We start from the raw sequence: 15,385 nt of genomic DNA on the forward strand, positions 1-15,385 counted from the left end.
CCGAAATTACAAATAAAATTATTTTTTATTATTTTATAAAATAAAAATACTAATATTTTATTGCTTATTGTCATGACTATTCAGTTTAGGGGTGGAGATGCAAAAGGCAGTTACTGTTCACTGGGGGGATTCAATAGTAAGTTGCCCTAAGGGGCCTTTGATATGCTGGAGTTGCTCTAAGACCATGCAAAGTTGTCAAGCCATGCTAAAGTAGAATCTCCGTCTTCGGAATCTCCACCTCAGTTTAGGTTTCTTGCATATCAAGTTTATTATAATTGTGATTGTAAACACAAATTTCCTGTGACAAATGAGACAAGAACATGTGTACAAAATAGATTTGTATTAATGAATTTGTAGGGTTACAATCTCCTTACAACTTGATCCTCTGATTCGATCTCCGAAATGTGTAGATGCGTAGTGTTGTTGATCCAAGGGTCGTGATGATTTGATCTTAGATAAACGAATGCCACAAGGTTTTGACTCTTGGCAATAGAGGAATAGGCACGTGTAAGGGTGCTTCATGGTTCTTCACGGGATTTGATGAAAAACACGAAGGGTTTTCCAAGTCTTCTCAAGTGTTTGAGTGTTTAGGTGCTTGAGAGCTTCAAAGTTTCAAAGCTTCCGCGTCTAGGCATGAAATGATTTCTAGACCTCTTTCTTTGTCTTAGAGCCTCATACTTATAGACTTTCCAAGCCTTGACTATGGATGGATTTGGCCTTGATTGTGAGCTTGATTAATTGATGAAAGAACTAAGCCTTGACTCCATCAATTAACATTTGATATAATTAAATTAAAATCAAACAATTCCTTTCCGCCAAGTGTTGACACGTGTCCTTCTTGATGACTCATCCAATTTTGTTGAGTCACACGCCATGTGTACAATTTGGGTGACACGTGGCGCATGCTATGTATGCCCTGGCCTGTCAAAAATTTAATGCATTGGTGAGCATTTATTTCATCGAAATTTCAATGTCTACTGTGATTAATATAGAATTCCTGCCCATAATAAATAAATAAACCAAATTTTACCCCGTCTTGATATGAGATTTAGAGCTTATTAAACTTTTAAACCCTAGAGTGGCTGGCAAGGAATCCAACAGTACAGCTACATTGGCATTCAACAGAAAGAGACAATGTTTGGAGATCAATCTTCGTTGTTCCCCTTTGGAGCGCCGTCATTGACCCTGGCCTTCAGTAAGCTGTCTTCAACACTAACCTTGGGGATCCGTCTTCAACCCTAATCTTTGGGACCCCGTCGTCGACCCCTGCCTTCGGGCTGCCATCGTCGAACCCAGCCTTCAAGCCGCTGTCTTGGAAAGCAGGCTTTAGGCCGCCATCTTAGAACGCAGGCTTCATGCCGCTGTCATAAAACCCAACCTTCAGCTCGCTGTCTTGGAACTTAGCATTCGGGACACCATATTGGAACCTGGCCTTTGGAAATTGGAACTCAATCAACTTTCCAGCAGCAACAACACCAGACGCTGTCGTTTCACTTTCAGCAGCCTCAGTCTGCTGGCGCCTTTGAATTTCAGAGTCTGTTTTGTATGCCTTTGGGTTAAGGAGTCTCTCCCTATCAAACCTTCTTTCAAAGAGGTTGTGGACACTACATACAAGGCGGATATAAAGCATGTTAGTTTCCATAACCCTTAACAACTGAGACGTCAAGTGAATTTATAGGCCAAAAAGGTGATGAAAGGCCTTATCACTGAGGCTCTTCCTCCTAAGTCAGTTAACAAGAAAACCATGGTTATATTTTCAAATGCCTTATACTTCAAAGGCCTTTAGAGCAACAAGTTCGATACATGGAAAACAAAAAGACCACTACTCCCACATTCTCAACAGTATTTCTATTAAAGTGCCATTCATGAGAAGCTCTGAGAACCAATTTGTAGAAGCCTTTGATGGCTTCAAAGTCTTGAAGCTTTGTTATGCATAAGGTTAAGACAAGAAGCGACATTTTTTGATGTACTAGTTGCTTGCAAATGCAAGATATGGGCTACCAACTTTGGTCGAAAGAGTTTGTTTCGAGCCTGGATTCTTAGATCACCACCATCCGTTAAGGCGAGTGGAAGTTGGTGACTTCAAAATCCTAAGGTTTAAGTTTAGCTTTGCGTTTAAAGCATCCGACATCCTCAAGGATTTAGAACTGGTGTTGCCTTTCAATGCTAAATGTGATTTAATAGAAATGCTGGATTCATCTCCAATTAGTACCAAAATTTATCATAAATCCTTGATTAAAGTACACAGGCTGCTGCAGCTCCAAGGATTAAAGAAAGCCAAAGTTAATAGCCAAGTGGTCATGCGGGCTCGTCTACCTTTGTAAGTAAGGTGTCTGGCTGCTGATTCTATGGCTAACAACTTTGCAAAAGTTCTACACAAAAACCTACAGCTATATAGGCTACGTGGGTCTGTCTACTTATAGTAAAGTAGCACACCTGCAACTGGTCTAAAAGTCAAAGGTTAGGCGTAAACAAAAGAAGCGAAGATGAAGAAAAACAGATGAGGCAAGTTTATTAAAGTTTCTAGCAAAATTGATAAACAAAAAGCAAAGGCTGATGGAGTTCAAGCAAAGCAAAGGCAATAAGGAAAAGAAAGAAAATCCTAAAGGCTACCTTAAAGACTACTCTTCAGCAGATTGGACATCCCACGACTACTCGACTGCCACACCTTCAACAGTCACCACATTTTTAACAACGGCATCATACAGCGCTTCATTCTCGGTTGCCCCAGCCTAGGCACCAACTTCTCTGACTACTTCACCAATGAAAGCCTTGAAAGTTAAGGCAATCAAGTCTCCAGATAAATAGAGGTCTTGAAGTCATTTCTAGCAAACTCAAAGTCAGATAGCCTACCAAAGAGATGATCTACATAACCCAGCTTGTAGAAATCAGCCTGACACTGGACAAGTGAAACCTCAAGTCCAACCTTCTCACCCTTCAGCTGCTTGTTCTCCTTGAGAAGACTAACATGGACGCGCTGCAACTCATCCACTTCCTTCTTCAGAATTTCGTTGGTCTTTAACACACCTTGGAGTTCCAACACTTGACGTTCAAGACTACTAATGATCTTCTAGAAGTGGATCACTTGATTATAAGCAGCAATCAACTCTTCATCATTTACATAAGCAGCAAAACGAAGCTTAGAAACGACACGCTCAAGATCTTGAATATGAGGTATGTAACGCCCAATCTCCTTCTGCACTTTCATACTTAACTTGGATCGCGTTAAGCCTAGCCTTTAAGTCAACGATCTTCTGCCTAAGAGTCTCAAGCAGCAGAGAAGTGGAGGGCAAAGATATTGGACATTTTCAAAGCAACGAGCTCAGACTCCAACTTTTTGATCTTCTCGACAGAAGAATAAGCCTCAGCTGCCATAATCGTTGCCATCTCCTTGGCAGCCTTGGTATCATCTTGGTCAAGGATCATAGATTCAGCTGGGGGCACGATAGAACCTCTACGCTGAGCAATCCTATCAGCAATCGTACTAGCTATCTTGGGCATGGCATGTGTAAACTCAGATCTAGCAGCCTCATCTTTCTTCCCTTTAGAAGAAGTCAAGTTAATCACACACTTCTCAACAGCGGGTGGATCTTCACGAGCAACAGAGGAAGTCTTCAGTTTTATTCTCAACCGTTGTCTCTTAAGCAAGCGGGGAAGATCTTTTTTTTTTTCCACCTTCATTCACGGAAGGCTTCATGATAGTGATCGGATGAGCCAATGCATCCACCTTGATTTGTTTTATCTCCTATCTAGAAGCAACCCACCTTTCTTCTGGCCAAAATGACTAAGCAGCCAACGCCATTCATGGTACTCAGTAAGGATACCTAAAACAGTGTGCATTTTCTTCATATCTGGAGAAATCTTGTGAATTGAGCCAAATTTTGAATTTATATAAACAGAGGAAGACAATCAATACATTAGAGAGCAGCTCAGCAAAAGCACAAAGCGGCCTAAAGACCAAGCAGTCTACTTACTAGTGATGAAAATTGTCGGAACATGTAGCTGAGAGGAAGAATAAGGCTGACACTCTCCACTTATCTCCAAAGTCTCATTGGCCCAATCATGATCTCCCTTGCTCCAATGATCAAAGAGCCTATGGAGGGATCCTAGTTGCCCAACTCCATCATTGTGGCCTATGTCAAAGAAATACCAAAATTCGTTGACAGTTAGATCCAAGTCAAAGAATTGGCTCAGATTGAGGAATCCCACCATCACATAAACTAAATTTGGAGAACACTGAGTAGGGGCACACTTCATGGAGTAAATCACTTCTTCGAAGAAACGCGGCATAGGAAAAATAAATCTCAGTGCGAAGTCGTAGGGGTGAAACTTGATAACTCTTGGAGCCCCACTACATAGCTCACAGCTGCTCCCCTCCTTGACACAATTAACACACACCCCAGATGGGATGACATGGATTTCGCCATTTTTTCCGTCGAATCATCACCATCCATCACCTAAAACCTCCTCCACAACTTCCCATCTACCATCTCCACTTAAATTCGAAGGGTTTAAGGTCCATTTCCGTGTAGAACTCCATCGGAGCACATGAGGTGCTCGACGGTGATTCCTCCGATCCGGCGAGTTTCACCACCCACCACCACCCTTAATCAACTCCTCTTGGACCCAAAAACAAGACCCAACCAGTTGTAGGGGCGTCAGAGAACCGAGGAAGGAGAATCGAAGCTCACCCATTCTAAGGTTTCCAACGGGCTTGAGTGAAATTGGAGCATTTCCTCGCCAAATTGGACTTGGCCACAGGTATAAAGTTTGCTCTACTCATTAAGGATCTTCATTCTTGTAAAATTTAAGAATTTTTGGAAATAGTTAAATTTTCCGACAAGCCAGGGTGGCGGGCAACCGTGTGCAACGGTGCGTGGGCCGAGACTCCCTGAACCATCCTAGGCTAATTTTGATACCTCGATTCCATATTTGACATCTGTTTAGTGAAATTCTGATGTTATAATATAGTTTCGTAGTTGATCACCTAGTTGGCCGCCATGGGGTTGTTATATGAATTGACGATCCGACCGTTATATCGGCACCAAACTTCCCGAAATGGATTTTTTAAGTTTGTAAAACTAATTGTTGACCGCCACTTGAATTTGAGATTAGCGAAGATCCGACTGTCAGATCACGATGAACTTTTAGTATGTTATTCTAGAAGCATAATGTGGACCCTAAGAAGTTACGGGTCCGAAATATGATGTGAGGTTCTTCCGAATTAAATTACTAGGGTGTGGACCCCACTGTTGACTGAGAGTTGACTTTTGGTTAATAGTTCTTAAACCTTTTGAATTACTAAAATTAGTATTACTAGAGACTCAGTGAGGTTTGCGGACTTGTCTCAGTGAGTGACTTTAATATATGTGATATGGTTGTTACCCTATTTTTCTTATATTAGTATCCTTTGTGGATATGACTTGGTTTTATAAAAGTGTTTTTTGTAAAAATGTGATTTTATAGTTGTCCATCGATCTATTTTTATTAAATGTGATTTGATTCATGGACAAGAAATATTTGTGAAAAGGTGATTTGAAGTGCCTACTGAAATGTTTGTTAAACTGAGGGCTAGTAGGGGACCGTTACCCTAGTGTCACGGGGTTAGGTAACACCGAGTATGCACCATGTAGCAGTGGTACATGGATGGTCCTGCTTGGTTAATCCGCAATAGGGGATCATATTATTTATGGATCACGCTTGGTTAACCGCGATGGGCGATCACTGCCTAACAGTTTTGTAGGTGTGACTCTACTTGGTTAATCTGCGATGGGGGGTTACTACTTACTTGATTATCTTGACCCTGCTTGGTTAATTCATAATGGAAGACCATATTATTTATGGATCGTGCTTGGTTAATCCGCGATGGGCGATCCTTATGGCCATACATACTTAGGGGTGATCATGCTTGGTTAATCCGTGATGAGTGATCACTGCCTAGCAAATTTGTAGAAGTGACTATGCTTGGTTAATCCGCAATGGGGGGTCGCTACCTACATGGTTACTCAGGGGTGGCTTTGCTTAGTTAATCCACTATGAGGGGTCACTTCCTGTTTGGTTACTTATGTAGGCTTCTGTCAAACTGTGTCCCTCTAGCCCTAGATTTTAGTGTATTTATGAACGATCGTTTTTGAGAATCTTTGGGGCTTGAGTTGGAAAAGCCATTGGATGTCTAGATGACTCTTTCAGAGTTTTTAGAGACTTGACTATGTTTTCATAATTACGAACTTATATTTGAGGTTTATAAATTGTGATCGATGGTCTTTCTTTTTATTGATTATCACATACTTGTATTATTGTCACTCACCTGAGCTTCTCAACTTATCCAAGTTCTGGTTTGTCAGTGCACCATTCCCATGATGTAGGCACTGATTTTACATGCGACAGATCTGGGTAGATTACGAGAAACCGCTTGATATTTTGGTTCCATTAAGTGGTTCAAAACCCGATGTGGTCGGATTCAGTTGAGTGGTCTGGAATCCTTACTCTTGCATAGTCTAGAACCCTAGTTTCGAGTGAATGAGAATTATCCACAATAGACCTTGTGAAAATAAATTAGATTTACCATGTTGTTACTCATAATCCAAGTAGGAAATTATATAGAGTTCTTTAATTAAATTCGTGAAATGATATGTTATCACATTGGTTGATTAACATAGTTAAATGCTAAGATCATGCATCTTTGATTCATGAATAGATTAATTGACGGGATTGTGGAATAATGTTGGATGTGATTGTTATTATTATGATTATATTAGTTGATCAATGTGGCTTGAGAATAATAATGTGCTTCGTTGGTTATTTGATATGATACATGTTGTGGTTGGAGATATCATGTTGAAAACATAGTGATTTATATGATGGATGGATGGAAACCTTGAATATCATGTGGGTTTGTTATGTAGCCCTAAACCTAGTAATTTCATGCTTGTTAAGTTCTAATAATTGATTGAGGAATGCTTTGCTTTTTGTTTTGAACGTACTATGATAAACGTTGAAGTGTAATGAATGGTGACTACGAATGGCTTAATCCCTATTGAGGGTACGCAGGTAGTCTAATGAGGAGATTAGATGCAGCCATAAAGTGTACGAAAAATTACTACGCAGTTGGATCGTGAGTTGTGCTTTACTCATATCTCGGAGTCGGGGTATGTTAGATATATATGTAATTGATGACATTACGTGTCAATCCTAGACGTATGTTAGGATCGGGCGTGACAACCTAAGATCGCAAAAAACCAGACGCCATGCTAGGCCTCACAGCCTGGTTCCTTTCTTCTTAGCCCAACAAGCCTCTGGGCCCAGTTCAAATGGAAGAGGGACACACGCCCCCGCGCCTTTCTTAATCTCTCTCTTGCACAGGCCAACCTAGTGGCCCTTAGGCCCAAGGCCTCTCATGCCCTTTTCTCCCCCAGCATCTTGGATCAAGCCTAGCTTATTGAGGCCATCACCCATGCGCCAAGTCACAGCCTATGCCATCAACACCTCAGCCCGAGCCGAACCGCACCTGGCCCAACCAACCGCTGCCACACTAAGCTAACAGAAGCAACCCCATGGAAATAGCCATGCCGTGGCTTTCTAGCCACCTCCTTGACCTCAGTTGAGCCAAATTTCAAGCCCCGATGCTCCAAAAATTAAGAAGACAAGGAAAATTAATTTTTGTCTTACCTTGGTACGGCGTTATGATGAAGAAAGCAATGAAAGATGGTCATTTGCACAAGCAAGTGAAGAAGATTGCTAGGGGCGGAGGAACAAATATCCTCTAGCTTTCCCTCTCTTGTAAGGTTGAATAAATTGCTCTCTGAAGTTAATTTAATCATCTACTTAAGGTAGACTTAAATAAACTTTGGAAGTGATTTATTTCCATTTCCTAGAAGGATCTAATTTTCAAATAAAGTACGAATCTACATCAAAATAGGAAACAATCTTTTGTTTCCAAAAGCAAGGGAAAATTTTTACACCTGTTTCCCTTTCCTACGAGTAACCCAACAAGTGTGGGGGCATTTGTGGAGCCAAATATAATCAAGAAAATTATGGAGGTGACACGTGAACTTTTGGGTTAAAAGAACAAAACTACCCTTTAGGCACACTGGGATTCCCACACGCATACAACGGACAATAACGGCTCAATCAAGAAAGAGTCAAAGGTGATCAAAATGGTATTTATTCAAATCTCTCTTATCATTCCTCATCAAATCCTTATTCAAAAGGTAGCTCCAAAATTTCCTATTTGATTTAGGATTAATTGTCATGTTAATTGCAATTATTCACCCAATTACACCATATATGGCTGGCCACTATTCTCCAAATAGGGTTAGCCACTCCACTATAAATAGCCCTATTATCCCACTAAAAAGCTAAGCCATTTGCAACCCACAAACCCCTCAACACATTCTTTTATGAATTTGAACTTTGGCATCGGAGATTCTTATGCCAAAGCCCCCACCCCCCCCCCCCCCTAATTCATCGTGGGTGTGATGCAGTGTATTAAGGAGGTTGATTAAGTAGGAATCTTGATATTCGGGATGGTCCTTTAAGTTTTCAAATCTAGTTAATATCCCTAGTAATCAAATATTTAGAATATTGTGTTTTTTAGTTATGTGGTTTGGTTAGAACTTGGTGATTATTATTTCTTATGTTGTAGTGGACTAGGAAGTTGTGCTAGTGTTTAATTAGGTTGTTGCTAGGCCTATTAAAAGGCTAGAATTGTTAAGGAAGGGGGAATTATGTATTTTGAATGATTTTATGTAAACAAAGATTAGTTCTCTATATGTTCCTTAGGTCTAGTTGTGCTTGAAATTTCAACAATCCTCTCTTTGTTTTCCTCCCTACATCAGGGTGTGTGAGGCTTTTGGCCTTCATCTTAGGTGTTATTATTTTGCAGGACCATTTTCGTCAAAAGATAAGGTCGCGGAAATTTGCATCCACACAAAATGAACACACTTTTACAAAGTGTAGCATATGCATAACAACTTGAATAAAAAAGGTCAATATGAGTCGATCAAGAGTCTTTCATAAGCCTACTTCAACGTCGTTTTTAAAGAATTTTGGGCAATACGCAATGGCGAAGTTTTCATCTTTCTCAACTTAGACTCGAAAAAAATAAAGAAGACACGTATGATTGTTACCAAGGAGATCGCGATCATACGATTAGCCATATAGCGGACAATAGTTCCGTACAAGCTTGAAATGGGACGAGCAAAATAAGTTTCTAGAAAAATAAACATTACACATCAATATGCTGTGTAGCTGCAACAACCAATCGTAATGCACGGGTAAAGGCCAAACAAATGTAAAAATGATCTCTATTATTTACGATGTTTCACGAAGTTTTTTAAATTGGTGGGGTAGTTGTTTTATTAGTATTGTTTATTCCCGAATCATTTAGAAAATGCTTTACAACTCAAAGTAACAAAGTGAAGTCGTAACAAGGCATTAAAGCAAATACATCAAAATTTTATTCTAACTCATGAAACATCCCACAAATTTGTTAGACCTAGAGAAGTTCAATTCTTTATTTGAGATAGTGAAGAAGGAGGTGGCATGGAATTTGTAATTATACAATGATTAAATACTCGGTCAGCCCTGGCTTGAATGACAGTTCTATTCCCAAAGTGTTCATAAGTAAAGGTGTTGTTCACGAAAACATTATGGCACGGTCTTCCCAACGCCACAAGGGCCCGGCAACTAAAGTCATCAATTTTCTTCCCCTTGAAAATATAGTTGTACACGTCGAATGCATACTTTATGCTGAAATGTTTTCTGCACTCAACCACGGCTGGCGAGTCATCCAAATGCGCCAGCGTTGGAAGTGTGCAACTCACCAAAAGCAAAATGACCACAATTGGAAACCTGTTTTGTCTGCCCATATTGGTCGAAAGAATTAGGAACTTTTGATTTTCTAAGAAAATGATCCCTTAGATGCAGTTGAACTTTACGCACGGAGTTCTACAGTTATAAGGGATGAGGCAAAGGTGCGAGTCATTCGTAAAATAAAAAACGTATTTTCCTTTATAACTACTTTAGCAACGTATTTACTGATGTGAGGTATCAACTACGAGGGTTTCTAATTTGGTATTTATTTTGGTACGATAAACGCAACTTAAAAGTTCCCATAAATTGTTTAATTAGTCTCAACAATCACATAGCTATTTATTATTTCACACAAAAATTACTTGTTTTTAAATTAATACACTGACTAGTTTATTACAATAGAGTTGCGAAAACCGTGAACTGAACTTGCATGTCGTGTTAGTGACCACCATTACGTGAAAAAGAGACGACAAGCAGGAAAAAGAACGCAACAAGCCTTAATTGTTCTGCAGTAAATGGACAGATATATTTCTCGGCATTATTATTCCCACTATATCAATAGTTCCAATGGGACAAGCACCATAAGTTTCTAGAAAAATAAGCATAACACATCAATATGCTGTGTAGCTGCAATAACCAAACGTAATGCACGAGTAAAGGCCGAACAAATGTAAAATTGATCTCTATTACTTACGATGTTTCACGAAGTTTTTTAAATTGGCAGAGTAGTTGTTTTATCAGTATTGTTTATTCCCGAATCATTTTGAAAATGCTTTACAACTCAAAGCAACAAAGTGAAGTCTTAACAAGGCATTAAAGCAAATACATCGAAATTTTATTCTAACTCATGAAACATCCCACAAATTTGTTAGCCCTAGAGAAGTTCAATTCTCTATTTAAGATAGTGAAGAAGGAGGTGGCACAGAATTTGCAATTATACAATGATTAAATACTCGGTCAGCCCTGGCTTGAATGACAGTTTTGTTCCCAGTGTGTTCATAAGTAAAGGTGTTGTTCACAAAAACATTATGGCATGGTCTTCCCAACATCACAAGGGCCCGGCAACTAAAGTCATCAATTTTCTTCCCTTTGAAAATATAGTTGTACACGTCAAATGCATACTTTATGCTGAAATGTTTTTTGCACTCAACCACGGCTGGTGAGTCATCTAAATGTGCCAACGTTGGAAGTGCGCAACTCGCCAAAAGTAAAATGACCACAATTGGAAACATGTTTAGTCCACCCATATTGGTGGAAAGAATTAGTAACTTATGATTTTCTTAGAAAATGATCCCTTAGATGCAGTTGAACTTTGACGTACGGAGTTGTATACTTATAAGGGATGAGGCAAACGTGCTAGTCATTCGTATAATGAAAAACGCATTTTCCTTTAATACTACTTTAGCAACGTATTTACCAATGTGAGTTATCAAATACGAGAGTTTCTAATTTGGTTTTTATTTTGGTACCATAAATGCAACTTACAAGTTCCCATAAATTGTTTAATTAATCTCAAGAATCACATAGCTATTTATTATTTCGCATAAATATAACTTTTTTGCACATTAATACACTGAATAGTTTATTACAATAGAGTTGCGAAAACCATGAACTAAACTTGCATATCATGTTAGTGATTGTCATTGCATGAAAAAGAGTCAACAAGCAGGAAACAGAACATGACTAGCCTCAATTGTTCTGCAGTAAATGGACAAACGAATTTCTCAAGCATTATTATTCATACTATATCAAAATGAAAATGTGACATAAGAGATTAAATTTATGAAGAAGTGAAGAATTGTTGAAGTACAATAGATTAAGTAAAAGAGCACCCATTTCTTGATAAACTCATCTTAGCACAAATTTTATAACACACCCTACTGCGTATGGTACAATACTCATGCCTGACACACCCAAATATAACGTTAACAAGCTACGGTTGCGTCAATGATAAGTTTCAAATCATTCAACAAATATTTTAGTTTTTGTTATTCAAACCTATGACAAAAAGATTTTAAAAAAAAAAAAAAAAAAAAAAAGATATGGAGGTGTGCAAAATGAACACACTTTTACAAAGTGTAGCATGTGCATACCAACTTGAACCAAAAGGCCAACAGGAGTCGATCAAGAGTCTTTCATAAGCTTATTTGAACGTCGTTTTGTAAGAATTTTGGGAGATATGCCATGGTGAAGTTTTCACCTTTCTTAACTTTGACCCGAAAACAATGAAGAAAACACGTATGACTGTTACAAGGATTTATTGTGGATATTAAGTGGATATTATTTATTTATGTTTGCCAAGTTCATTTGGTCCCTATGTTTAATATGCCAGCTACGATGACACGTGGTACTTGAGTGGGGTGATAGGTTGAGGTGGCAGAGTATAGGGGTAAGGTGGCATAAATATTACATGCATATAGGAGCTGTGGTTGATTCAGTGGTTAGACAATGGCTTGAGGATTTGATTTGTGGGAGACAAATATCTAAAACTTAGAGATAAGGCTACCAGGTGGAACTAGCAGCGCTAATCATCCAATCAGAGGCATTTAGTTACCGTCCTTTTTAACTATAAATATGAGCCTCGTTCCATTGTTTTTGGAAAGGAGGCAGTATGCAGCATGTGAGCTCTCGTTGGAGAGAGAGATGGAGATAGCATGCAATGCATGCATTACGTAGAGATTGGTGTGTGTGTGTGTGTGTCTATATATATATATATATATATATATATAGTGCATGTATATATGAAAGATATGGTGTATAGAGCAATTAAGAAGCATCCTTAAATATGTGGAACTTAGCTATTTTGATAGTGACATGGATAAGTACGTGAAGCTTAGCTATTCCAATAGTGACGTGGATCTTCATTTTAGCTTTGGAATCCAAGTAGGGGAAATAAGGCAAACCTTTATGGAAATTGATCTTATTAAATTTTGTGAAGTATTATAATATTCTTCATCTTTTTTGGTTGATTAATGTGGTTGGATATTAATTGGCTAATTACTTCAGTTAAGTGTTTACTTACTTGTTATTAGTTATGGACTTATTGCTGGAACGCAATTCATTGAGAAGATATTGTGATATATGCAAAAGATGAAATGACATTATTTGTGCATCACTCATGTTGTGGGTGATGTGGTTGGAACTTCAGTGTTGAGATTTGAATTCGGGAAATGAAGGTAGTTGGAAATGATCTTTTGTGTAGTTGAATCTATTTATTGTGAAACCAGTTCCAGGCAAGCCCGGTGTGCACATTAGAATAGGATATCAACTGGAATTGTCAGTGTGGGTGATTTAGGCTGGAGATCAATGAATTAGATAAAATGACTAGCAAAAGTGGTTTATGAACTTGGGATATCGTGTGGGGGTTAGTTTCTATAATAGAACATCTGAACCACCACTGCAATGGTAAAATGCATGGTATGGAACGTGCAGGTCCGCGTGTTTTATTATATAAATCAACGGGTGTAGCTGAAGAGTTTGGATTGCATACATGCATTATTATCTATAATGATTTGATATTTGGCTATATGATTTCATGACACTTAATTTAATATTGTCAATTTACTGTGATAAGGTTATGCCCCTACTGAGCTGTTGAAGCTCATCCCTCTATTATTATGCAGGTTTACAAACTAGACATTTAAGATGGTAGGCAGGATGAGATTAGATTAGATCGGAGTAGAGAAAGTTTATTTATCTATTTACTGTAGGTTGGAAAGAATTCTTGATTTATTTAAGAATCATGAATTATTTTTATAAAAAGAATTTATTTTCCAACCCGTGCCAATTTCCTTTTATTTATTGAGCTTTTAACTCAAATTTCATATTCAAGTTTGAGTTTTTATTACCGACCCCGAGTCCAGGCGTGACACTCTATTACTTACGATGCATCACAAAGTTTTTTAAATTGGCATGGTAGTTGTTTTATTACTATTGTTCATTCCTCAATCATTTAGAAAATGCTTTACAACTCAAAGCAACAAAGTGAAGTCGTAACAACACATCAAAGCAAATACATCGAAATTTTATTCTAACTCATGAAACATCCCACAAATTTGTTCGCCCTAGAGAAGTTCAATTCTCTATTTAAGATAGTGAAGAAGGAGGTGGGACGGAAGTTGCAATTATACAATGATTAAATACTCGGTCAGCCCTAGCTTGAATGGTAGTTCTATTCCCAGTGTGTTCATAAGTAAAGGTGTTGTTCACGAAAACATTATGGCACGGTCTTCCCAACGCCACAAGGGCCCGGCAACTAAAGTCACCAATTTTCTTCCCTTTGAAAATATAGTTGTACACGTCAAATGCATACTTTATGCTGAAATGTTTTTTGCACTCAACCACGGCCGACGAGTCATCCAAATGCGCCAATGTTGGAAGTGTGCAATTCGCCAAAAGAAAAATGACCACAATTGGAAACATTTTTAGTCCGTGCATAATGGTGGAAAGAATGAGTAACTTTTGATTTTCTTAGAAATCTGATCCCTTAGATGCAGTTGAACTTCGACGCAAGGAGTTCTACACTTATAAGGGATGAGGCAAAGGTACGAGTCATTCGTAAAATGAAAAACGCATTTTCCTTTAAAACTACTTCAGCAACGTATTTATTGATGTGAGGTATTAAATACGAGAGTTTCTAATTTGGTATTATTTTGGTACCATAAACACAACTTACAAGTTCCCATAAATTGTTTAATTAATCTCAACAATCACATATCTATGTATTATTTCGCACAAATGTTACTTGTTTGCAAATTAATTCACTGACTAGTTTATTACAATAGAATTGCGAAAAACGTGAACTGAACTTGCATGTCGTGTTAGTGACTATCATTGCGTGAAAAATATATGACAAGCAGGAAAAAGAATGCGACTAGCTTTAATTGTTCTGCAGTACATGGACAAACGTATTTCTCGAGCATTATTATTCCTACTATATCAAAATGAAAATGTGACGTAAGAGATTAAATTTGTTAAGAAGTGAAGAATTTTTGGAGTACAATAGAATAAGTAAATGAGCACCCATTTCTTGGTAAACTCATTTTAGCACAAATATTATATCACACCCTCTTAGTAAACTCATTTTAGTAAAAACGTTAATGGCGAAGTTTTCAGCTTTCTCAACTTTAGCAACGTATTTACTAATATGAGGTATTAAATATGAGAGTTTCTAAATTTGGTGTTTATTGGGTATGATAAAAGCAACTTACAAATTGCCATAAATTGTTTAAACCTCAACAAGCACCTAACTTTTTATTATTTCGCACAAATATTACTTCTTTGCAAATTATTTGATTGACTAGTTTATTACAATAGAGCTGCAAAAACCGTGAACTAAACTTGTATGTCGTGTTTGTGACTATCATAAATGTCCAAATATCATTGTGTGAAAAAAAAGGCAACAAGCGGAAAAAAATCACGACTAGCCTTAATCGTTCTGCAGTAAATAGACAAACATATTTATCAAGCATTATTATTCTTATTATAACAAAATGAAAAATGAAAATATCGTATTGTCTAATAATCAGAGTATAAAGTTTTGAGGTGTTTGAGAGAGAGTAGATTTGTGGTC

This window comes from Pyrus communis, chromosome 14 (assembly GCF_963583255.1).
Source record: "Pyrus communis chromosome 14, drPyrComm1.1, whole genome shotgun sequence".
Lineage (NCBI taxonomy): Eukaryota > Viridiplantae > Streptophyta > Magnoliopsida > Rosales > Rosaceae > Pyrus > Pyrus communis.